At 37.9% G+C, this 26,396-nt stretch overlaps 1 protein-coding gene and 1 pseudogene across 7 annotated transcripts in view; both read left to right on the top strand.

The window, feature by feature from the left end:
- The window catches only part of RALYL (RALY RNA binding protein like), a 722,510-nt gene that overhangs the window by 354,769 nt on the left and 341,345 nt on the right, over window positions 1–26,396 (top strand). The window lies entirely within an intron of this gene.
- LOC123585952 lies at window positions 19,144–21,542 on the top strand (annotated as a pseudogene).

The following is a 26,396-nucleotide window of genomic DNA, read 5'->3' as shown; positions in this document are numbered from 1 at the left end:
AGTGTACATCTTCTGAAAAGCAAGTAATATCAAGGTGACCGCGTTAATTATTGTCCTGTGTTTCTATTATAAGTTAATAAAAAATATTACAAGCCCAGGTACCAAGTGTCTTTATCTGTGCAAATAAATACAATCCAAACAATCCAAAATATAAAGCTTTCCAAATTATATTGTAATTATTATTGGTGGCCATCAACAAATGTCAGAGGGATTCCAGACACATAGTTCCAGATATAACTTCTAAGCCCTCTGACCTGTCGTTTTCTTCAGCACCTGGTAGTTTGGGGGAGTCTTGCTCTTCTGTCTCAGAAGAGTCCTTTTACCCACAACATATTCCATTTCCTTATCAAAAACTCCATCACAATCATCTTCACCCCTATTTTATTAACTCCTTTGCAACAGGTCTTCATATACAACAGTACCTTGTTTCCCTGGGATAAATAATTCTAGATAAATCCAAGTAAATAAAAAGCAAATGTCAAAAGTGTTCTTTAGGCCCACTGTAGAATTTTTGATAAATTATTAGTTACAAAAAGTCAAGTATGGGGATGTGTTATCCTTCATAATGTGAGTCCTATATTTTTGGTCTGTTTAAGGAAGTTTTCAAGGATGATTTTGAGTCAATACCATGTTTTGCCTTTATATGCTATCTCTGGATCCTAACTTTATATAATATGTTTACTCCCCTGTAATTATTTATCACTTCTAATGTCTGCTGTATATACAAAGCCATCCCTAAGTAATGCTAAGTAAATAGCCCATTGTGCGTACGTGTTCATTAGTTGGACTCTTGATGGATTTATGGGACATCAGTAGGTTGTTCCACGCCACAAATTCATTGGAGGAGAGACATTTCCCTTCTCTTTCACTAACTGGTAATGGTTAGTACCATTTTCCTAATCAATAAACATATAAATGAATAAAAGTAATACTAAGATTTTGGTTAGAAATTTTCATTTAATAATATGTTCTAAGCTTTCTTTTAGTTTTCTTGGAAATAGTTTTGGCTTCTAAAATGTGGCCTCTTGAGGCGCCTGGGTGGCTCAGTCGGTTAAGCATCCCACTCCCGATTTCTGCTCTAGTAATGATCCCTTGATTCATGAGTTCGAGCCCCATATAGGGTTCTGAACTGATGGTGCAGAGCCTGCTTGGGATTCTCTCTCTCTCTGCCCCTCTGCTTCTTGTGCACCCATTCTCTCTAGCTCTCAAAATAAATAAATAAACTTAAAAGAAAAAATGTGGCCACTTATCTTTGGGAAACAGCCCCAGACTAAACATGTAGATCCTTCCATAAGTATTTGAGGATCATTGTAACTTATGTAACACTTTCTTCATTTAGATATCCCACCAGTATATCCATAACAATCAAGCTACTGGCTAACAGTTTAGAGTGAAATATAATGACATGTAGTGACTTGAACTAGAAAGAATAGGTTAAGGATGGTGTTTATAACCTTCACTGTTTTGGATAATTTGCTTTTGTAAAAAATCATGAACATTAGAAAGATCATCAGAACTTAAAATGACCTATTCACTTAGACTTGCCTCTACAGCATGTTTTTTTATGGAATTTTTCACTCCCTTCCCGGATTAATTGCTTTCAGATCTTATGTATTCACAGGGACAATGTGACAAATGATAAAAACAAAATAAGGTCATTTTATTTGATTAAGGACAAAAGTGATTTATGCAAAATAGTATTAAAAATGACTATTTAAATTGTACATTGCCTGTACTTTTCAGAATTAAAGCAAAGTGCTATGATGTGTAGAGATGATGGATGAGGGAGAGATGGAAATCATATTAATGTATAAGTAGTTTAAAACTTTTAAAAGGATATTCAAGATTTGTACATTAAGTACCTCATTAAATACCTAGAATAAATCTGTGAGACAGATATAATTAATTTTTTTCAGATGGGAAAACTGAGGCAGAGAGGGTTTACTCAAAACCAAAACTTATGAGCATCATGTTTAGAGTCTTATCAAGTTTGTTTGACTAGAAGACTGAGCTTCTGACCACCATGAGAGACTTATAAAAGACAAGAAAATATCTTGAATGTTTAATCACATTCCTAACAAATTATTTACATCTGTAATTTTTGTAACGTTGGTCTCAAGTTTTGACTCCTTCCATACCCTGTTGTGAAGCCTCTGGAGGTAGAGTATTTCTATACCCTGTTGTCAGGATTGCTGATAAAATTTGTTTTGACTCCTTAGAACGTAAGGGGACATGGTACTTCTAAAGAGAAACCTTAAATTCACTCACATCGTTTGATTTTGCTGCTTCCATTCCTGCACTTTAAGACAAGAGCATGTCGGGGCGCGTGGGTGGGTCAATTGGTTAAGCATCCGACTATTGAATTAGGCTCAGTTCACGGTCTCACAGTCCATGAGATCCAGCCCTTATCCCCGCCTCCTCCTCCGTGGGTCTCTGCACTGGCAGCAATGGGGAGCCTGTTTGTGATTCTCTCTCCACCCCTACCTGGTCAGGCACGCATGCACTCTTTCTCTAAACAAACAAACAAACATTAAGGGAAAAAAGGCAACAGATGCCTTGGGGCCAGCTGTTCGTTCACTGAGAAGGCATTAGGGCAGACCCACCCTCTGTGGCAGCCTGAAACATGCAAGGCAGCAGAACTCTCACCACTGGCATAAGATTTGAATGGGAACTAAATATTAAAGCCACTGATATTTGGGTATTAGTTGATATGCAGCATAATTTAGAGAAAGCAGACATTCATTTACCAAGCATCTAGGATATAGTCTCAGGTCTAAATTGATAATTGGTAGCATTTTTATAATTAAAAAAAAAAAAAACTAACTTGTCAAAGCTCTTTTTAATGTATATGGAAAGCAAAAAGTTGTTCTAAAAATATTTTTTCATCTTACATAGAATAGTGTTTTTCAGCATAGTTTGATTGTCCAGATGCCAGAAAAGGGCTTCTATGAAAATATATATCCTCACTATGGTATTAGGTGACAGAAATGCATTCATTTTGTTTAAGCATTGCTTTCTCTGTGTAGGAAGTTTTTATAAATATTACTGGGAGTAGTTACTCATGATGTGAGCAAAGTTCTCCCATGCATGTGTTTATCAAGGTAAATTTCTCCATGATTGTACAGGCCTGGGGTGGACCCAGAGCAATCGGTACTTACTGGATAGAAGGATAGGAGTCTGAAAGCAGAGGGGGAAAGTGGCAAGGCTGAGGAATAAAAGGACTCTTGTGACTTCTTTTGTATCACTGTGATCACTTTACATCACAATCTATAATTAGTAAATATATTCTTAGAGCGTATGCATTCTCTGTGTGAATAAGAATGATACATGCCTACACTGGATCATATCCTTAACCATATAATTACAACCTCCTCTTCTCCCTGGAATAGTGCAGGTTGTTACTGGAATACTTGAGCATTTTTGTGAATAAAATACCCCAGACTCTTGGTGTGTTCATTTTAAACTGTTTTTCAAAATGATACTAGATACAGAAATTTCATGCATAGAAATCTCTTTCTTGAAATTAATCCAGCCAATGCACCTGTGTTCCTGGCCAAATCCCCTTTGGTTGCAAATGATCCAAACCTTTTTCTATTGAAAAAATGCATCAAATCCTTTTTCTCTTCTTTCAACTGACCTTTATGATTCATTTGAGGCTGTTGTTTCCTTGTGAAAAGATATGGACTCTGCAAAACTGACATTTAAAAGGTGAAAAGTCACTAATTGTGAACTGATCTTGTTATTTTGTTTATGGGCTTTTCTTTTAGTGGTAGATTAGAGCATTTCTTGTATTACATTTAAGAAAGTTTTTAAAAATTTGTTTTGGAATGATAGTTGCTATTTCTGTTAGCCTGACTTCTGCACTATTTCTGTTGGCTGAAATCACTTCTATGAGTTTAATTTATTTCCCAGTTTTGCAATTATCAGGGTTTTTTTTTTTTTTCCTGGGTTTATGTTGACCTATATATACTAAAATTTGAATTTAAAATTTCTGGTCGCTGGAGATGAAAGTTCTCCTACAGAGATAATTAGGTACTATGGATATAGTTTTTCAACCTGTGCTGTAAATTTCAGTGAGGATTGTCCTCTATAATTACTTTCAGCACTTTCTGATTTTTGCCCTTGGTGTACTATGCTTTGAGTTCAGTGCCCCTGAAACACATCATTCTCTTCCCTTTGAAGGTCACTAGGCTTAACCGTCTGCATTGGACTAACACTGTGAAGGAACACAATAGCAATCAACAGTAACTTTAGGCCCTAAGCAACATAATAAAATCCCACTAAACATTAATCACATTTCCACATAATTATCATCTTTTTTTCCTGAAAAATAATTTAATGTTCATTGACAGAGACCCAGAATAGCACTTTGTACTCATTCCTGTAGTTCTTCATCTAACATTTTTGTTGGAATTACTGAGCCATATTTTTTATATTTGGTGAAAAGATGATAAAACAGTATTTTTTAATTTTCATATTAGTAATTTGCATACAGTGTTTTTTGTAGCAAGTTTATAAGTATTTAATGTAAGAATTATTTTGAAATCAAACAAATGCACAATATAAAGACATATAGGAACAATTGTACTTATGGAAGTAGGCATGGAGTTTTTTTAGCAGCAAATAAGAATTTTATTGAACCTCCTTATACAACCATGAAATTTATCTAAGGATAATCTCAAAAGGCAGACATGAGACTCTTTTTGTCCTTTATTTATTTTTAAAATTACGAAGCCATTAACCTAGCCTTTGTTATAACCCATCAGCAGTTTGGAAAATACTTATTTCTGATGGAATTAAATTTGCTGTTCATGCTGATTCATTTTTCATGTAAATGATTTTGACGTTAGCTTATTAGATTAGACTATCGGTAATAATGAGAGCATTAAGAGTAATATAATAGAATGGGAAAACTTAGTATATAATTACTGAATAAAGAGTAATAAGGCAAATATCTGGCTGATAAAAATACTGTTAATGATAATGACATCTTATTTCAGAATATAAGGTAGGGAAAAAGTTAGGTATTTCAGGATGTGACCAGACTAAGGTCAAGATTTAAAATAGATAAAATCAGGTCAGGACAGGGAGCTAACACAGATCAGCTATGAAGGGGCAAGAAGTTGGGGGCGAGGGGAAGGAGACAGCGGGGAGACAAACAGGGGTGGGTGATAAGTTTAAAGGGAGCCGTAGAGGCATAATGAGAACACTGAACTCCAGTCACATGCGAGCAAGGTATTTGGGTTTTTTAAGTTGCCAGAAAGAAATATAACTAACTTAAGCAAAAATAGAATTTATTGAACAGCTATGTGAGTGCTTACTGCAACCATGAAAGGATTGGAGAACCAGGCATGGAAAATGATAAACCCAAAATGGCTCCAAAGTGTAAAAAGTATGACTGCTTTTTAGACTCATGGGGGCACATTTGAAGTTTTCATTCTTATGCACAATTCAGGTTCTAAAGAGAGAGTGTCCACATGCTAAGTTTTGTTACCCCTCTACCTCTGGGTAGAGAAGGGCAATACACCTTGAATAAAGCTACTACTGAGCTACAAACAAGAGGAGAAGAGGCAATTTCTCAAAAGAAGAAATTACCAAAAGAAGGTAAAACAGATGCTGAATAATAGCAAGCAACAACAAATAATAACAATAACAATAATAATAACAGCAACAAAAGGCACAAACTGTCTAGTGCCATAGATAAATTTATAGATACATAATAGATTCTGAAGGAATGATACAACAACAGCAGCACCATAGCATGGAGTATAATGATACTTTTGTTAAGGAATCCATCATCACCATTCATTCCTTTCTTCATTGCTATTTCAGTTTCTTAATTATAATTAGTGTTTGTAGCAATGCTTTTCTTCCCCTGAATGTAGTGTGTTTCTTTGACAGAGAGTTATCTTCTCCTGAGAGACTCACTGCTTACTCAACATTCAAAAAAAATTGGTTCAGTTAATTCGGATTAGGGTAAATATTGTATCTGTGGCAACTGAGACTGGAGGGCGGATTTCAAAGTCAAGAAGAGAAGAGATCATAGGCACAGATGCCTAGGGGTTCTGTTACAGAGAAGCAGTCCAGCACCCTGCTTGTCTGATTGGGGAAAGACATTCTAAGAGCAGGTTTCAACTCAGTCTGAAAACTTTTAGATTCAAAACTGTTAATTTTTATCAGTTAGCTGTTCTCGTTCTCCGGATCTCTGTATTACTAAATCCTTCCTGCCACATTTTGTGCCTGTAAAGCAAAGGTATCATCTCTTGGTTTAAGTGCGATAGCAAGTTTTTCTGTATTTTTCAGAAGACTCTGCCTTTCTTTTTGTAGTAAGTCTTTATTGAACACATAGATCAGTAAGTAGATCAAGAATTGTGTCAATTAATGTCAATCTCTGGAAATCTAATCCTTCTTAAACCAAGGACCTGACCGTAGCAGGATTTAAGACTGCATGCTATTGCATTTTTTCTTCAGTAAATGGCAGTGCTGTGAAAAATATAATGAAAACCTCTCACTGAAAATACCAGAGTTAAAGATAAATGAGTGTCAGCTAATCTAATTTTTAAAACAGAACCAGGTGTGTATGAGTAGTTAAAGAATATGGAAAGAATAACGTCTAGGTAATGGGCTCTAGTAAAGAAACGACATTAGCAAATATAAGTTGTGTTTCGTTCTGTGTTTCTCTTTGCAAAGCTCATGGCTAAAGGAACTATTTGTTAAGGTCATTAGAAAATCCTCCAAGTACTTTGAAGTATTGAAGCCTGTATCTATGAAATATTTTCTACTAGGCCTTTCAGACTTTCCCCCAACAGTGGTTCTCTGATTTCAGTATGTAAGGTGGTTTTGTCTACTGACATTTCACAGAGACCCACAGCTATGCCAAGCTTCAGAGGCTACAGTCCAATATAACTTGCAAGTATTTGTTAATCTACTCTGCTTACATTAGTGATTAAATGTGTAAACTCAGTAGCCACACCTGAATCCATGTTGGATTAAAATCTTGACCACACCACTTACTAGTTATGTGACTTCATGAACTGTATGCCTCTAAGTCTGCTTCCTTGTATATGCAAAATGGTGAATCTAAAACTTACCTGTCATGCGCATGTAAAACAGTTAGCTAGGTACTGGTGCATACTGAGCATTCAAAAAGTATTAGCTATTTCTGCATCATTGTTCAGTTCAATAGGCTTCTTTTCTTACAAAGTCATCCTAGAAGAGTTCTGTTTGAGTGACCCTTGTTTAGGTTTTGATCAATTGGGCAATTTTAGAAAACTGATATAACTTGTTATTTAATGTTCAGTAGAAGCCCTGTAGAAGATTGCTCATGGTCATTTCCTTAGCTTTGTTTGCATTTTGACCTACTAGTCCTATTTTTTTATTGTCCCCTATTATTTGATTATTAGAAATCAAATCATGCAGTATGAAATAATAGTATCATTTTATATATTTTCTGGTGTTAGCTTTACATATTGCATTCCTGGTGCAGGTATAATGTAATTTTGACATCCTCTAGACCTAGCAATAACTCAGGTGTTTACAATATGGATGTCTAAAGACATCGTATAAGTTTTAGACTGTAAGCTTCACAATGACATACACCAGTGATTCTCTGACTTACATGTTATGGCCCCGCCCCAAATGGCTTGACCCCCAAAGGCAAAGGCAAGGAGAACAGTAAAAAACTACTCCTGGCACCGTTGTCTGTGACTCCCACCAACTCAGAAAAGCCACCAAGGGAATGAGCTGTATGTACCATCTCTCAGCAGCAGAGTTCAGTAATATAGCAGAGCAGAAAGACAGAACAAGGAAGGCCATTCTGACATATTTGGTTTGTGCCTCCACAACTTTACCTACAGGACACATCGCAGGCACATATGGTGCTCAAGAGGCTCTGCAAGTCCCAAGTCCTCGGCAGCACCAATATTTACCCTCTGTGCCTTCTCCTAAGGCCCCTTTTCAGGTCCCCCAAATTTGCCCATTTCCTTCCACCAGAGGAAAGTTCACCAGCTATTATGGTAGACATTTATTTTACTTGCCTGTGGTTTTACTCATTGCAGTGTCACTTGTATAAAGAGAGTTTGCTGTAGCTGACCATCAGGGTTAAAACTTGCTCAGCCTTTTCTGCCCCCTTGTAATTATCTTCAGCACTGACATTGACGTGCTCCATTTTTAACGGCATCAAAAACAGACGTAAAACCTATTTCATCCACATATGACCAGCACATATACTCCAGATTCACCAATTTACTATTTCTACTAATAAACTTATACTAATGTAATCTGCAAATCACTCCAAAGCAGAAAGAATTATGCAATTTCTTTACGTGCTCTTTAACAAAAGTCTATTTATATGCATATTATATAATTGAGTGAATTCTGTTAATCTGGCAAAATACATTTCTGAATCTCTCTAATCAATACTGACTATTAAGACTATTGCTAGTTGGGGCACCTGGATGGCTCAGTCGGTTGAGCGTCCGACTTCAGCTCATCATGATCTCACAGTTGGTGGGTTCAAGTGCTGCATCAGGCTCTGAGCTGACCGCTTGCTCAGAGCCTGCAGCCTGCTTCAGGTTGTGTGTCTCCTTCTCTCTCTGCCCCTCCCCTGCTCATGCTTTGTCACACTCTGTTTCTCAAAAATAAATAAATGTAAAAAAAAAAAAGACTATTGCTAGCAATGCCTGTCTTGCTGACTGTTAAATCATAATCACTTTGTAGAGTACTTGACACATAATATATTTCCAGTATACATTTGTTGATGAAAGGAATCAAACTATTTGTTCTAGAATGTGAGAACATTCTAGGCTCTGGGATATAGCAATATTTAGAGGATAAATAGCATTGATTATCAGCTAATTATTTAGTTTTGTAACACTTTTTGTTTTAAAAAACAAGTAGGTAAATACTTGAGGCGTCCATGTCGATCATCTTACTTGAAATGTCCACGGCAGCACCAGCATGCTAAGTCAACTTACTGTTTTATATTAAGATGTGGCCCAAACAATCAGGACAGGTTATGAAAATTTGTAGAGGTCAGTACCTAGAACTGCAGTGGAGAATGGAGTTGAAGAAGCCAAGAATAATACCAAAATGTTATGGAGAAAAACAAAAAAAAGAATCCCAACCTGTTGTAATTAGGGATCTGGCAAGTGGGTGAATGGTGGTTAACAGGAAATTCATAGGCAAGGTTCTCAGGTATTCAGCTTTGATATTGACCACCATGCACCTGTGAGCAAGACTTGTGACCCAGAGACCTTACTCCTTGTGGAGGGACACAGGCAGGCAGGGCACTTAAAGAGTTGCAGAAGGAAACTTAGGAAGAAGGTAGAGACAAAGTAGAGACCTCCTTGCCACTTTTCTCTTTATAAATCACTACTAATTACTTAACTCCTTGTTATACATGTGGTCTGCAGACCAGAAACATCTACCTTACCTGGGAGACACATGGGTTCAAATAGATACCTACTGAATCAGAATCTGTATTTTAATAAAATCTCTGGGTAATTTTTGTGCACATTGTAGTTAGAGAAGCATTATGCTAATCTCTTGAGGTGACCAGACACTGGGGATACCCTGCAGAGAAGCCTTGGACACAGGCCGTAATCACCATATGTGCAAAATAAGAACCTGTGGTTTATGGCAGAGTCCTTGGGATGTGAGAGTCTGAATGCCTGCCTGGAAAGAGTTTGGCGCACTGAGAAGTGTAGCCTCTGGAATGGAATTGCAGTCACTGGTCCGTGGGTAATCCTAGGAGTACCTACCCGATGATGCATTTATAACAGATGAACTACACAGGGGAGCTGGATCTCTCCTGGTTCCAAGGACAGGATAACAGCGACCTTGTAGCCAAGAAACTTCCTAATGCCTTCAGTAAGGGACTAATACCTTGCCAGCTGGTACATTATTAGAACATGGGAACAGAAAGTGCACATTATTTCTATAGCATCTTGACTTGATTCTCTCATAAAAAAATAGGCTCAGGTCACCTGCATGGCTCAGTCGGTTAAGCGTCCGACTTCAGCTCAAGTCATGATCTCGCAGTCCATAGGTTTGAGCCCTGTATCAGGCTCTGTGTTGACAGCTCAGAGCCTGGAGCCTGCTTCAGATTCTGTCTCCCTCTCTTTCTCCCCTCCCCTACTCGCGCTCTGTCTCTCTCACTCTCAAAAATGAATAAATGTTAAAAAAAAGATTTTGTTTTTAAATAAAAAAAAGAAAAACAAAAAAGAAAATAGGCTCACAAGAAAAACAAACAAACAAATGCCCCCAAGAGCAGCAGGTAAAAATTCAATTATCCTGAGTAGGACAGAAATATCACACAGGAAGGTTTAATTTCAAGAGTCAGAGGGTTGTGTTAGAGTTACTTAAATTTCTTCTACATTGACAGTAGAGGCGAATGTTTAGCATCAATGTTACTATCAGTGCCATTTAATATTTAATAATCACTTACATCTTCAAAATTATAAAACTATGAATTCATGATGAACATTGTTTTCACTATATTTTTACAGCTTGTCTGGTAATTTGGGGTTTCTTATTGTTTGGCTTCTGGAGCAGAAGCAAATATTTTCATCAGTCATCGTTAATATGAAAAAGAAAATAAAAAATTCCTATTTTTAGAAGTGCAAGTTATCAGATGACTTGTCTGCAAAAGATAATTTCTCATATTTGTAGCTGGAATCTTTGAATATACATTGGAAAGTTTACTTTGAGCACATCTGAAAAATGATCCTAAATTTTTCATGGACTTGTTCAAATTTTCTTTTCAAATGGTAGCCTGTGATGTGCTTGGCTGGCTGAGTCAGTAGAGCAAGCGACTCTTGATCTCAGGGCTGTAGGTTCAAACCCCATGTTGTATGTAGAGATTACTTAAAAGTAAAATCTTAAAAAATGGTAGCTTGCTATTCTATGTGATTGTTAATATTCTAGATATAAGTCTTCTAAGGTTTACTTGGCTAGTTAACAGACTACATTTAACTCATAAAAGAGGTTCTCAGGAAATAGACTACGCATGCCAATGTGATATAACAATAGATGATCACACTTTCCTCATATACGCCTCAATTTCCTCAGCTATAAAATGGGAATCATGGTTTAATGGTAAATGATCTGAGTCAGTCTGCATTCTCAAGTCTGAGTTTCTGCTCCTTCCAGCTGCTTAGTCAGTTTCTCCAAGGCCACAGTCCCAAAAGGATAGGAAATTCCTCTGGCAGAATTGTGTCAAGGTCACATCATGCCTTGGCACTAGTCCACTTCAGGAGATGTACATCTCAAAAAACAGACAAGAAGGGGCATCTGGGTGGCTCAGTTTGCTAAGCTTCCAACTCTTGATTTCAGCTTAGGTCATGATCTTAGGGTTTGTGGCTTCAAGCCTCACGTCAGGCTCTGCACTGACAGAGTGGAGCCCGCTCAGGACTCTCTTTCTGCCCCTCCCCTACTCATGTAGGCACACACATGAGTGTAGGCACACACTCTCTCTCAAAAAAATAAACTTAAAAAAAAAGGACAAGAAGAGATGTCTTTATTGGAGAAAACCTAAGAATGTTGAACATATCTATTGACCCACAAATTTGCAATAGATCACCTAACCACATGGAAGGATTTGGGGGTAAGAATGGGGCCTAGTGGATAAACAGAAAGCTTTCCTTGCTCCATTGTTATCATAATTATGACAGCAACTTTATCTAGCAACCCCACACAGTTATTAACAAACTTGAGTGACTTAAAATGTAAAACTTAAGTATAATCTCATAGAAATGGATATTAGAAATGAAAAATAATTACATATGATTAATATAATTATGCGTTTAATTTGATATCTTTTAAATAGTTAAGCTTATGGATGAGTATACTCTTTCTGTATTTAATCCAACTTTCTTGGAACAATTTTGTGCAGAGGAACCTAAGGGAAAACTCTGTGCTTTATCTTAGAAACACCAGTAGTTTGGGACAGATTTAAAGCATTTAGTGTAAGCAAAACCTGAGTGATTAAATTGAGTAATTTTTTTTTTCTCCTAATTCCCAGCGGTCAATATGTTGTGGTGAACTTAGATCTTTTCTGTGTTGTTTTTATGTACAGGAAATTGCTTTGCTAGAAATAAAGCTTTTCCTCAAACTGTGGTTAAAGATAATAATTTAAAGGGATGCTTCTCTATTATTTCATTTTCAAGGCTTATGATATTATAAATCTGTTGCTTATTTTAATAGCATGATTCTATATATATTTGGGAGATATACTTTACTATAGATTTTGCCAAATGTTATGTTAATTGCTTGTTTTTCATTTTTACGTTGAAGGCCATAAGTTTAACAATATAAAAAGATTTAAGTATGAATTCAGAAGTTCCTAGATTTTGACATGTATGTGCAAGTGTTTTTGAAAATTTTCCTGGAAAAGTTGAAGATATATCTATATGAAACAAAAAGAAAAAATGTCATTACATAAACTAATTTCAGGTGACTGGGCATTATTTTACAGTTGTCTTAACCTCTGTCAGATTTAAGTCTTCTAACCATGTTTGTTCTATCAATTCCAGCCTTAAGGTCAATATATTTGATGAAAAAAGTGGTCCAAAGATATAAGTTAAGTAGTTCTGCCTTTCTCTATCATCTCTTGCTATAAATCTCCTTTTAGCAGGAGCTCTATGTACTCAGAATAATGAATCTTAGAAAGCAAGAGGCATAGGTATCCACAGCCCAATCTTATACCCATTATACAAATACAAATGCCCCTTTATAGTATCTGTTACAAATGGTAATTTGGCTTCTTTTGAACACTTTCAAGAGTGACTATTATTATTGTGGAATATATCTTTGGACTAAACTTAATTCTGTATTTTTGTGATGTTTACTATAGTCCTAAGCTCACCATCTGCATCTTTAGAGAAGCCTAACACTTTATCCATTTATTGTCCATCCAAATGGATGAACACTGCTGTCATTCTCCCAGCTGTTTTTGTTTGTTTGTTTGTTTGTTTGTTTGTTTGTTTTTCTCTGCTAATAGTCCAAGCCCTTCGACATTTTTCTCTTGAATGGTTTTTAAACCTTTTATTGTTTCCCTTCTTGTCCTTGCCTGGTTTCTCCTCAAATTTTTGGTTACTTTTGTAAACAGTGAGGACTTTAAATATATAGACTTTTTCAATTATTGTCTGAACTTAGAAGGGAAGGTGTTCCTAGGACCTAAACCTTTCAACCTGTAATTTATCACATTTATATTAATGCAATCCAAGTTTAATGGATGTCTTACTTAGGAGTGCTTTTATTTTACATTGTAATGATTTTTCAATCAAAAAATATTAAAGTGTTTTTCATATAAAATACAATTAGGCAAGTGCTCTTTCATACTGTGTTAATGCAATTTACTTATCTGAATGTAAAATCAAGGCTTTATATTTTATCACTGCTGATGTTAATTTTGTTAGTTTTGTTCTGTGATCTCTCTTTAAAAATGTCTTTTAAAATTTTTATTCTATTTTCTATTAGCAACCTCTCCCAGACTCCAGCCACCTACCTTCTGGTGACTAAGGAATGGGACAGTGTTAAGTTATATCCTAGAAGATCTCTCTCCAGGCCTATATAAATTATATATGTAGATGATGATAAAATAATTAATACTGCTTGAGTGCAGAATTTCAAAGACTTGTAAATCCACCAACCTGTAAGTTTATATAGCCAAATTTCTCTAAGTTGCCTATGAGGCTGGCATAGGAAAATTTATGAAATACCTTGACAAAATAAAGAATTGTAAGATCAGTATCATTTAACTTATGTACCATGTCTAGTATCAAAACAGGAAATGTTTATTTTAGTATTATTTAGTCTTACTAAACTCATGCTAGTTTCTTTTTCTCCTTGTTGTTTTTTTTTTTAGAGGGGGAGGGGCAGAGGGAAAGAGAGAGAATCTTAAACAGGCTCCACATTCAGGGCTCAATCTCACAACCACAACGTCATCACCTGAGCTGAAATCAAGAGTCAGATGCTTAGTCGACTGAGCCACCTAGACACCCCAACTCCTGATAGTTTCTAAAGAAGTTTCCTATGATTAAGTAAGATTAGGCTGTATACAAAAACATTTTATAAATGTTACAAATACAAATGCACTATAAGAGATTATTAAGGGTTGAAGAAAGATCTGTTTAATAATAATCTGTTCTCAAATTTTTATTGAACACATTAAACATTCTGGTAAGTTGTTAGAATCTTTAACAACTCCCAGAAAAAGAACTAGTAAAGAATAAATCTCAATAAATATGTATGCAATTAATGCATGAGTGAATGCCTGTAGTTGATTGTGATGGGCCTTGGGAGCCCATGTGGAACTGCATGCGGCCAATCTGACTGTGAGGATGACTGCAAGGATTGTGGTGTGGGATGGGTTCTTTTGAGTGTACTTGAGAAATAGCAAAGAGAAAATGACAAGCTCAGACCTGTTAACTCTCAACTTAAATCACTATCTGAGAATCAGAGAGGTTTCATATAGCCCTAAACTAAGATCTTATTTCTGGAAACTGCAGGGTTGATATTGCTGAAAATCTGTATGACAATGCTCACTGAATTGAGTCTCAGCAGATTTGTCATATGAAAGGGAGGGCATTAACTGATCAAGAATGGGACTCTGAATATTGGGATGGGTACGTGTGTTGTTGAATGCTGATGACACTGACACTCTTGAGCCTCCAGATCACTTTGAGACTCCCATCCCATTAGAAGTAGCTTTCCTTCCAGTATCTTAGACTAGCCTTCTGCTTGATAATCTTATGATAACCTTATCTGGAGTGAACATGTGGAAGGAGGATGTCAAAACTTCCTATAACTGTAACTAAGATCAAATCTCATCATGTTCCAAGAGGGATGGGTGCATAAAAACTACCCGCGAAGAAATAGCTTACACATGAAAGAATTCCAAGTCTTTGCAAATATGTTGACTGAAACCTAAGGAATGAATGGGAAAGGAGTCTATGGATGTTAGACCAAGGCAAATGAAATAAAAACCCAAATCTAGCTGAATTCATTGATAAGGGTATATTTGCTGGAGACTCAGGGTTGGGGAGGTAATTAAATTTTTCTTTTAATATTTTTATTGAAATATAGTTGACATATAACATCGTATAAATTTAAGGTGTAAAACATTGACTTGTTACATGCAATATGATACTCACATTGTGTTAGGTAACATATCTACATGATAGCATTTATTTTTTGTCATGGGAGCAATTAAGGAGATTCTGTTTTTAAATGGACTAGCTGGTGCAGTAGGAGATGGTTCTGAAGGATTATGTGGTTCATTGGCTTAAAGTTAGACTCCATGACAGTAGCCTATAGTTAAAGAAGCTGACATGCTACTTCAGTATGATATGAAGGAAGGAAACCAAAAACTTAGAGATTTAGTAATGTTGGACTGGGGGGCGCCTGGGTGGCTCAGTCGGTTGAGCGTCCGACTTTAGTTCAGGTCATGATCTCACAGCTCATGAGTTCAAGCCCCGTGTCGGGTTCTGTGCTGATAGCTCGGAGCCTGGAGCCTGCTTCAGATTCTGTGTCTCCCTCTCTCTCTGCCCCTAACCCACTCACATTCTATCTCAAAAATAAATAAACATTAAAAAAAAGAGGAAGAAGAAACATTGGACTGGATTTATTGTGTGCAACTATGCTTCATGAGAAGGTCTGAAAGACATTGCCCTCAGTGAGGCATTGAAAAATATATTAGTGAGGGAACACCTACATTCTTGAAAAACTTAGTGGTTACTTGCCTTTCATGGTCATGCATGATGCAGGGCAGGAATTTTTAATCTAGTACTATTGACATTTTGGAGAGGATAATTCTTTGTTTTGAGGGGCTTTTCTGTGAATTGCAGGATGAACTGATCTCTACCCTCCAGATGCCAGTATTACCCTCCCCTGAATCATGACAATCAAAAATGCCTCCAGATATTGCTGATTGTTCCCTAGAGGGAACAAAATTAATCCTGGTTGAGAAGCACTATTTTATAGGGTGGTATCTGTATTAGTTTACCATTGCTGCTATAACAAATTGTCAGAGATTTAGTAATTTAAAACAACATAAATTTATTCTACTGTATTTCTGGAAGTCAGAAGTCTGAAATAAGTCTCACAGGGCTAAACCCAGGATGTTGGCAGGGCTGCTTCCTTTTTCCAGAAGAAAATCTACTTCTTGTCTCTTTCAGCTTCTAGAGACAGCTCATGGTCCCTTTCTTTATATTCAACACACAGTGTAGTATCTCTTTCCTCTGACCTCCTGTCTATGTCTTAAAAAGACCCTTATGATTACATTGGACCTACCCAGAAAATCCAGGATAATCTGTCCCTCTCAAGATCCTTAACTATATCTACAAGGTCTATTTTACTATGTACTGTAATATATTCACAGATTTCTGATATTAAGATGTGGACATCTTTGCAGGGAGGAAGGGAAGACATTATGCAACCTAGCACACTACTGTTAAAATGGGTACCCTGATCTCAGTGGGCATTATAGGATCTCAGAGTAGCAGGATCCTGTGGCAGCATTTAATTGCCAAAGACAGGTAGAAACATCTATTTTAAAGGGCAGCAGAGACCCACAGGCCATCAGAATACCTTCACCCCTGGAGATCTTTGGAGGTAGATTATCATGTCCCTAGCAAAATAAATGGGCAGACTAGGAGAATATCACTTGGTCTGTGTAACTGAAAAAGCTCTAGGTCTGGTAGCCATAAACCTGACTCAAGTCTCCACAATGGTGAGCCATGGCTTCTCACTCCATTTCCAGACCTATGTCAATTCACAGATCCAGAGTTCCTTGATTAAAGGGGAGGCCAAGTCCCCTTGAGGAAGAAATAAGGTTCTTTTTCACCACTGGTGAAAGTACCCATCAGAAATCTCCCTCTACTCCCTTTTCAAAAGGGTGTGGACCATTTTCATACACCACATTTGTGTAATCTTGACCCATTTACAAAGTGACAGGCTGCTAGTGTTGAGTGGGGACCAGAAAAAGAGAAGGCTCCACAGCAAGTTCAGGGTGCAGTTTAAATTTCCCTGCCACAAAGAGCTCATGATGTAGCAGATCCAATAATGATACTTCAAGTGTCCATGGCAAAGAGGATTGCTGAATGGAACTTTAGCAAGTGGACCTCTAGGTTTTGGACTATATATGTGTTCCATCTTCTAAAAATAATTACACTCCTTTTAACAAACATCTCTGGTTTGCTATGGGACGTTGCTAGAGAATTCTAACCATAGGTATCATGTCTACAGGCAGCCTGAGCTTCCCAGCATGAAATGGGCATTGTCTGACTCAGCCAGAAGGTTGGGCATAGGCAGCAGTAATCTGTCAGGAAATGCAAATGCTATAAAAGAGATCCAGTTTGGGCAGATTCAGGAAGTTCTGGAAGGTAAAGTGATTTGCAGGAGCAGGTATTTTGGGCTCCATTGACACAAACCATGCAGTGATTATGACTAGGTGTTTTTTTTTAATACCCAGAAAATACTTAGAAAATATCACAGCTACTTCTAAGGACAAATTACTGAATTTTCCTGAAGTTACCATTGAGTAGGCCTTATTTCCAGATTGTGCACTGAAATGATTAAGAGTCACATTAATTTGGATTCAAAGTTTAACTTTGCTATTTATTCATACTGAATGTTGAACGATTTACATAACCATTCTGAGCTGCCTCAATTTCCTCATCTGTAAAGTGTGGTATTACCACTTACCTCAAAGGATTATTAAGATTAAATAAAATAATTTGTATAAAGTAAATATAGCAGCACAAAATTGTTAGTTTCCTTCTTTTCTTTATCCCATCCCCCCCTCCAGTAACTTAAGAAGAAAGGGATTAATTGCCTTGTGCTTTAATATGTTGAACACAAAACCAATTCGTTTGAATTAGGTCAAGCAAAAGTTCAGTCATTTGGCTACTAGTATCCATCCATAATGGAAGTATTATGGTGTGTATTTTTTCCTAGAGGCCATTAGACCGTAGGCCATTTGGATGTCTTTAGAAGAAAGAATGATGATCTTGAATTGCATAGAAAATTTCATACTTTCTCATTCTATACACTTTATTCTTTACCTTTTTCAGAGAAAGTGCTTCTGCAACAAGAGAACTTTTAAACTATGTCCTGATGATATTTCACTGCATTGCAACAAAAAACTGACAAACTCCCAAAAATATTTACACTATGAAAAAGTGATGGGGCAGGGTATGGACTACAAGAGAAACAAACAATCTCAAAGAGTAAGATATGTTCCCAAATTAGAAACTGAATTTAAACAGTGAATGGTTAAAGATTTTAGAAAGCTATGGCAAAACCAAAGATTTAAAAAATTTCTTTATGTATGTTAGAGCTATTTACTTTTTGGTTTCATGTACATCATATGTATTATATAGCAGTAGGCACTTTTGCTTTCCCCAGCCATTTTATTCATGTACTATAAAAACATATTTTGACCCTCTGGATGTCTATTCAGAAATAATGTAACTAAATGAGATTTCATACTCATATGATTTTTTTCAGATGGTCGCAGACTTTTAAGGTTCAATTATCCAAGTTATTGAAGGGGCAGACTTGGACAGTACATCTTGAGAGTAAATAATCCAAACTTTACTGGGTAATATGGGATTAAAAATAAACTGAGGGGTGCCTGGGTAGCTCAGCTGATTAAGCATCCACCTCTTGATTTCAACTTAAGTCATGATCTCCTGGTTCATGAGATAGAGCCCCAGGTCAGGCTCTGTGCTGGCAGCATGGAGGCTGCTTGGGATTCTCTCTCTCCCTCTCTCTCTGTTGCTACCCCACTCAGCTGTCACTCTCTCTCAAAATAAATGAATAAACGTTGAAAAAAAAACTGAAATAAGAGCCAGGCAACAAAATAATTTTTTTCTAGAACTAAGAATTATTATTTTTGGATGAGTTATTTAAATTATTGAAACTCACTAGGCCTCAGTTTCCCCATCTCTTTACAAGAAGAGAGTTAATGGGGCACCTGGGTGGCTCAGTCGGTTGAGCATCTGACTTTGGCTCAGGTCATGATCTAACAGTTTGTGAGTTCAAGCTCTGTATTGGGCTCTGTGCTGACAGCTCAGAGCCTGGAGCCTATTTCAGATTCTGTGTCTCCCTCTCTCTCTCTCTGTCCCTCCCCCACTCATTCTGTTTCTCAAAAAAATGAATAAATGTTAAAAAATTAAAAAAAATAAAATAAAATAAGAGAGAGCTGAGAATGGGAGAAGAGCAGAGCGTCTAAGCAGTACACCCAGCCTCCTCTTCTCGCCACACCTCACTGTCGCAGCCCACCCGCCCTGCTGCCTGCTCGCAGCCCAGAACAGCTTCCACCATGGCCACCTCTGCGAGTCCCCACATGAACAAAGGCATCAAGCAGGTGTACATGTCCCTGCCTCAGGGCGAGAAAGTCCAAGCTATGTACATTTGGATTGATGGTGCTGGAGAAGGCCTGCACTGCAAGACCCAGACCTCGGAAAGTGAACCCAAGTATATAGAAGAGTTGCCTCAGTGGAATTTTGATGGCTTCAGTACTTTTCAGTTTGAAGGCTCCAACACTGACATGTATCTTGTTCCTGCTGCCATAATTCGGGACCCTTTCTGCAAGGACCCCAAACAGCTGGTGTTCTGTGAAGTCTTCAAGTACAACCGAAAGCCTGCAGAGACCAATTTAAGGCATACCTGTAAACAGATATTGGACATGGTGAGCAATCAGCACACCTGGTTTGGAATGGAGCAGGAATATACTCTCATGGGCACAGGTGGGCCCCCTTTTGGTTGGGCTTCCAACGGCTTCCCTGGGCCCCAAGGTCCATACACTACTGTGGCACGGGGCATTGTGGAGGCTCACTACCAGGCCTGCTTGTACACCAGCATCAAGATTGGTGGGACAAATGCTGAGGTCATGCCTGCCCAGTGGGATTCAAGATAGGACACTGTGAAGGAACCGACGTGGGAGATCATCTCTGGATGGCCTGTTTCATCTTGCATCGTGTATGTGAAGACTTTGGAGTGATAGCAACCTTCGATCTTAAGCGCATTCCTGGGAATTGCAATGGTGCCAGCTGCCACACCGACTTCAGCGCCAAGGCCATGCGAGAGGAGAATGGTCTGAAGTACATTGAGGAGTCCATCGAGAAACTGAGCAAGTGGCACCAGTACCACATCTAAGCCTATGATCCCAAGGGGAGCCTGGATAATGCCCAGCACCTAACGGGATTCCACAAAACCTCCAACATTAATGACTTTTCTGCCAGCGTGTCCAACCGAGGTGCTAGCATCCACATTCCCTGGACTGTCGCCAGGAGAAAGGTTACTTTGAAGACCATCGCCCCTCTGCCAACTGTGACCTCTTTTTGGTGACAGGAGCCCTCATCCGCATGTGTCTTCTCATTGAAACTGGCAGTGAACACTTCCAGTACAAAAACTTAGTGGACTAGACTTGCAGCCATCAAACCCCTAATTCTCCATCCTGCCTCCGTGTTTGCCCCTCTCTTGACTGTCCTAATAGCTGTAACTCAAAGGTCAGAATATCAAGGTCTTCTTTTATTCCTCATGCCCAGTTAACATCTCTTGCTTTCTTTTGACCAGGATAGAAGGGTCAAGTTCTTAATCTTTTTACATCCCCCCCTTTTTTCCCTGTTACTGAAGCTGTCTAGTACATTAGTGGGGAGGGGGTGGGGAGACATAACCACTGTTTCCTTTTAATCAGGTGTGTTTGTCCAATAGGCGTAGCTATCTGGACAGAGCATAGTATTTGTGAAGGGAGGGGGAGAGCTTTTTCTTTGAGGTAGCTGAGTTCTGGAGTGGGGGGATGGGTTACTTACTCTGGGATTAGGTTAGGATTTCCTCTCTTGGTGGGAAGTTCCATTTCGTATAAAGTTATAACCAGCTTTCTATTGAAAGTGAGACTTAGGAGAGAACCAAGCAGGAAAATGCCCCTGTCCTCCTGGTACAGTGCTTCCCTTACCCGGGACTAAATGCCCTCACCTGAAGACAAGCTCAGCAGAAGGACGGATTGACCTACCTTAGAAGAAAAAGTTCTTATTGCTTGGTCCTCCATTTATAACACAAAGCAGAATAGTATTTTTATATTTAAATGTAAAAAAAAGTATATGTCTGTGTGTGTGTGTGTGTGTGTGTGTGTGTGTGTGTGTAGATATGTGTGTTTATTTGTTTTCTTTTCCTAAAGTAGGAAAAACATTCTGGTCATTGGGAGCCAAAATTTGAGGTGAATACTCTGGTTAGAAATAAGGATCTCCTTTTGAGCAGGGGTGAGGGAGGTGTGCTTGAAAAAGTTGGCTATCTGGGGCTGTCTTTTTTTCCCTCACCACCACTGCAGGGCTTCTGTGCCCTGCCCACTCTTGGGAACAGACCGCTTGGGTAACCTGAGGATGCATAATATGGAAGGAGCAATCACCTGAGCCTCTTGGCTTCAATTTAAAAGACACACACAAACACACAGAAGTTTAGATTTAAGAGTTGGCTGGTCAACTTGAGCATGTTCCTGATGGGTTATTGGGATTATTTTAAGGTGGCACTAGCATGTCTTTAAAGCAGGCCTTTTGATATATTAAACATTTTTTAAAAGTAAAGTAAAATAAAACAAAATAAAATAAAACAAAATAAGAGAGTTAATGCTGTCTTACACAACCAACATACTCTTAAGTCTGTGATTATGTTAGGTTTTTCAAAGTGACTATGTTCATATATCTGAATATGATTGTCTTATTTACAGTTCCTTTTTAAATTTCTCCCATCTCATAGAACAACTTCTTTCCATTCTTCATTTTCACTGAATATGGACATAATCACATCTTAGAGTAATTCAAATTTTCAGCATAAGAAATGAACTACAGTATTACTTGCCCTCACTTTTTTCTTCATGACTTCCATAGGACTGAGAGTGGTTTAGTTAAAAAGGCCTTCCAAGATCTTTCTGGGCTACACAGTATATTAGAAAGAAAAACTTAGGCCATAAGGATCCCTTGAAAGCCTTGTAGCGGTAAAGTGTGTTAATTTTTGCACAAGATGTTTACATTGGTGTTTGCTATTGGTTTAATAATTCAAAGTGTTTTTTTTTTACAATAGAGGATTCTCAAAATTTGAGTTGTTTCAAATAATATGTTAAATTTTTAAAGGCCTAAGTCCTGCCCCAGATTTACTAGGATTGGGGAGAGTGTCGAGGGAGGGGAGACAGCTCTATTTTTAACAGGCTCCCTAGAAGATTCTCAGGCATCAGATTTACCTATTGCTCTAAACCAGTATTTATGACATAATTATTGGCACATTGTCTCACTTCATTAGAGATATCATATAATATATTCTCTAAAAACTAGGGCTCCTTTGAGAGTGAAAGAGTGTTCTCATCAATAATTATGTCAGTATGAAAGGCATAAAACAGGACTTCTCGGACAAAGCAGGACCAACACTTAACATATAACTTATCTTTGTAGGACCACCAAAAATCTACCTTCAAATCTCACTATGTCGCTTATTGCCCTTATTAGCTATTTTTTAATGTTACACTATACATATGTTATTAACTCATTATATATTAGTAATATTTTTGTTTTAAATGTTTTGCTTTGCACAATTAAGAAATTTAAAAATTGGCAAATATCTTGTATTTATCCACATATTTACCATTTCCAGTGTTCTTTGTTTCCATATGTAGACCCAGGTTTCCTTCTGGTGACCTTTTCTTTCTACTGAAAATCATCATGCAGATATGCTGGCAATCAATCTCTTGGCTGCTGGTTGTCTGAATACTTTGTCTTTATTCTTTTTTTTTTTTTTTTAATTTTTTTTTCAACGTTTATTTATTTTTTTGGGACAGAGAGAGACAGAGCATGAACGGGGGAGGGGCAGAGAGAGAGGGAGACACAGAATCGGAAACGGGCTCCAGGCTCTGAGTCATCAGCCCAGAGCCTGACGCGGGGCTCGAACTCACGGACCGCGAGATCGTGACCTGGCTGAAGTCGGACGCTTAACCGACTGCGCCACCCAGGCGCCCCTGTCTTTATTCTTGAAGGACAATTTTGCTGGATATAGAATTTTTAGCTTGACAGGTTTTTAAAAATTTTTTTTCAACGTTTATTTATTTTTTGGGGGACAGAGAGAGACAGAGCATGAACAGGGGAGGGGCAGAGAGAGAGGGAGACACAGAATCGGAAACAGCCTCCAGACTCTGAGCCATCAGCCCAGAGCCCGACGCGGGGCTTGAACTCACTGACCGTGAGATTGTGAGCTGGCTGAAGTTGGACACTTAACCGACTGCGCCACCCAGGCGCCCCAAGCTTGACAGGCTTTTTACTGCTCTTTCAAAATGTCATTCCATTGATTTCTAATTACATTTTCTGATGAAAAGGCTATGATGATCTTTGCTCCTATGTGCAAATAGAACAAAAAGTCTTCTTTCATCAAGTTGCTTTTAAGAGTTTCTCTTTTTCATTCGTTTTCAGCAGTTTGATTAGGACATGCTTTGGTATGGCTATCTTTTTTTTTTTTTAATTTTTTTTTAACATTTATTTATTTTTGAGACAGAGAGAGACACAGCATGAACGGGGGAGGGGCAGAGAGAGAGGGAGACACAGAATCGGAAGCAGGCTCCAGGCTCTGAGCCATCAGCCCAGAGCCCGACGCGGGGCTCGAACTCGCGGACCGCGAGATCGTGACCTGAGCTGAAGTCGGACACCCAACCGACTGAGCCACCCAGGCGCCCCAGTATGGCTATCTTTTAATTTATCTGGCTTAGGATTTTGACAGGTTTATTGGTTCCATTAAATTTAGAATATTTTTCAAATATACTTTCTGCTTTCCCTTTCTGCCTTAAACACCAATTTATGTATTTTAAACATCTTGATATTTTTTATCAGGTTTCTGAAGTACTTGTAATTTTTTTTTCCGTTTATTTTTCTCTGTGATTCAATTTGGCTGTTTGATACTGCTGTGTCTTCCATGATCAATTTGGAAGTAGTTTCCAGTCAGCTATTAATTCCATCCATTAAATTCTTCACTTCTGATACTGTGGTTTTTAATCCAAAGAAGTTCACTTTGGCTTTTTAATATACCTTTCATTTCCCCTTCATTATATTCATGTTTTCCTTTAAATCTTTAGCTTGTTTGTAATCTCTCTTTTGAAGTCCATCCTGAAAACAACCTCATTAAAAAATGGCCAGAGACCTTAACGAACACTTCACCAAAGTCATATGTGATCATCAGGGAAATGCAAGTTGAAACAACAATGAAATACTACTACACACCCATTAGAATGGCCAACAACCTCATGCAAACCCTTTGCAGACTTCTAGATGTCTTTCTCCACAAAGCTCCTTTTTCTCCAATGCTTAGATATCCCAACCACCTCCATTCTCTCCCGCATACTTCTCTGCCTCAACTCAAAAGCCTGCTCTCTCTGCTCAGCTGCATCCTTTGCCTACCTTTCCTATGCAATGATCTAGCAAGTGCTTCCTGGCAGAAAGCCAGTTCACTTCACATTTCCTTTTCTGGGTATTCTGTCCTGTGTTTTCTGCTGTTAAATGTCTGAACGTGTTTGTTTCACATACATTGTTCAGGTTTTAGGGCAAGGTGATTTTAGTAACTCTGTCATGGCTGAAAATGTGAATAAGTGATGCTTTATCTTGCATTTTTAAACCATCATCAAATCTAAATTTTTGGGTTTGTCTCCATCGTTTTGTCATCAGACTAAAGTTGCTTAAGAATTCTAATCATGGGGCCACCTGGGTGGCTCAGTCCCTTAAGCATCAGACTTTGACTGAGGTCATGATCTTGCTGTTTGTGAGTTCAAGCCCTGTGTTGGGCTCTGTGCTGACAGTTCAGCCTGCTTTGGATTCTGTGTCTCTCTCTCTCTCTCTGCCCCTCCCCTATTCTCTCTCTCTCTCTCTCTCTCTCCCCCTCTCTCTCTCAAGTATAAATAAACATTAAAAAAATTAAAAAAAGAATTCTCATCATATTCTTCTCTTTTGTGTCCGTAATTAAACCCTTATTTATGTGATATATAAAAGTTTCAGGAATGGAGAAAATTCTGGCCATTTTCACCCAGTATCACAATAGTCATAACAGGGTTTTTTTTAATTTTCATTTCACTCCCTTCATAATGTAGAGGTCTTCAACCTCAGATTTGTGAATGAACAAGAAAAAAAATGACTGTGGTTTATAATAATGACATTATATTCTTATTTTACAATTGAAATTAAAAGTCTTTTCTATTCAAAGTATTTCTATATATTTTGTTACTGAATCTCCCATTGAAATCTCATGTATGTCTGTTTCTTATTTATTTATAAGTCAAAATTAAATACAAGTGTCTATTGTTTGTTTATAATCAAATATGAATACAAAATATTGTATTTGAAATATATGCCTTTATATGAAACACGAAAAGTTCATTTTAAAACAACTTTATTTTTTTTTAATTTTTTTTAATGTTTATTTTTATTTTTGAGAGACAGAGAGTGAGAGAGACAGACCTCGAGAGGGGAAGGGCCAGAGAGACATGGAGACACAGAATCTGAAACAGGCTCCAGGCTCTGAGCTGTCAGCACAGAGCCCGATGTGGGGCCTGAACTCACGAACTGCAAGATCATGACCTGAGCCGAAGTCGGACGCTTAACTGACTGAGCCGCCCAGGCTCCCCTTAAAACTCTTTTAAAAAGGGGATGCCTGGGCAGCTCAGTCGGTTAAGCGTCCGACTTCGGCTCGGGTCATGATCTCACCAAGATTGGTGAGTTTGAGCCCCGCATCAGGCTCTATGCTGACAGCTCAGAGCTTGGAGCCTGTTTCAGATTCCGTGTCTCCATCTCTGTCTGCCCCTCCCCTACTCTCACTCTCTCTCTCAAATAAATAAATAAATAAATATTTAAAAAAATGTTTGAACTCCTTTAAAATGTAACTAAAGATAGTTTGAAAGGCTGGCTTCTTTCCATAGAATCCCAGAAGGGGTACAATTGTTTTTGCTTTCGTTTAGTTTGAGAATACATTTTTCCATGAGGCAATTTACTTTACATTTTTAGACATTAGTACTGGTCAATAATTGTCTAATGCAGCATGGAAAGTATTCTTCCTCACAAGATGGGGGAGGACGGTTCAGTCAATAAAGGATCATTCTTTGGGGATTTGTCTTGCTGATACAGCAGAAGCTGGGTCTAAACGCACAGGTACATCAATTTGTGCCATAATGCACACAGACTTGAACATTCCCTTCTTTATTTATTAATCAGGTCAAGATGATGGGCGAGAATTCTCTCTTGCATATCCAAGAGTCCATACTAGAAAATTAAGTGAATAAAAAAATTACGAGAAGTTATGTCAGCAACCTTGCTTCTGAGACAGCAAGTAACTGAAGGCAGCTTCAACTTTGATGACTACAGGTTTTGGAAATC

The sequence above is a fragment of the Leopardus geoffroyi genome, chromosome C3 (assembly GCF_018350155.1).
Source record: "Leopardus geoffroyi isolate Oge1 chromosome C3, O.geoffroyi_Oge1_pat1.0, whole genome shotgun sequence".
Taxonomy (NCBI): domain Eukaryota; kingdom Metazoa; phylum Chordata; class Mammalia; order Carnivora; family Felidae; genus Leopardus; species Leopardus geoffroyi.
Note: the sequence above shows the minus strand (reverse complement) of the source record. Positions and strands in the feature narration are given on the sequence as shown.